This window comes from Balaenoptera borealis (genome assembly GCF_965194805.1).
Source record: "Balaenoptera borealis genome assembly, chromosome: 12".
NCBI lineage: Eukaryota > Metazoa > Chordata > Mammalia > Artiodactyla > Balaenopteridae > Balaenoptera > Balaenoptera borealis.
The window spans coordinates 63,423,880-63,424,926 of NC_138869.1; positions in this window are offsets into that span (position 1 = coordinate 63,423,880).

Below are 1,047 nucleotides of genomic sequence, written 5' to 3' on the forward strand. Positions count from 1 at the left end.
ATAAATAAATAAATAAATAAATAAATAAAGGAGTTCCTTAAAAAAAAAAAAAAAAAAAAAAGTCTGTTTAAAAAACTTTCCAGTTATCAAGGAACATAAAATCTAATAGGAAATAAAAAGTATATACATAAATAACTAAAATAAAATATAGTAAATTTTAAATTGATAATTATATTCCAAAATGAAAAGCAGTATCTTAATTTTATGTTTTCTCTTCATCATCATCATCACTATAATACATTTTATTAGACCTTTAGTTTTTGAAAATTTAGTTGACCTATTCTTGACAGTATCATACTCTCAATGATGATGATGGTGGTGGTGATAATGGTGATGACATTAGCTAACAGTTATTTGACATTATTGCCAGTCACTGCTCTAAGTAGCTAATATGTATTAACTAGGTAAAGCTTCACAACATCTCTATGAGTTAGGTGCGATGATATTCACCATCTATAGAGAGGAAACCTGAAAGTCACAGAGGTTAAATAGTCTATGGGCAGCTGGGAAGCAAAATTAGGCTATATGATTCTAGAGATCAGATTGTCAACCATCACACAATATTTTGTCTTAAATCATAGATAGAACAAATAGTTATATAGTTATAACTATATAAAAATATATATTCTATATGACAAACTTTTCCTGTAAAGAGCGAGATAATGAATATTTTAAGTTTTGTGGATCACATAATCTCTGTTGCACATACTAAACTCTACTGTCGTAATGCAAAGTAGACATCAACACTATGTAAATGAATGGGTGTGGCTGTGATCCAATAAAACTTTACTTACAAAAACAGGGAATAAGTTGGATTTGGTCCATGAGCAGTAGTTTACTCACAAAACATCAAGTGACAAAATATTAGATATGGCAGAGTTTTGATTAATTAAATATTTTTATTTATTTTGATTCAATTGATATTGAAATGTTTTCCTAAATGTAGATGATTAAGAAGACTTTTAAAATAGCGATAAATTATTTGAGCTAGACATCCCAAAATAATAAATGTCATTCTCTCACATCTTCAATCGGTTCCTTGCAATC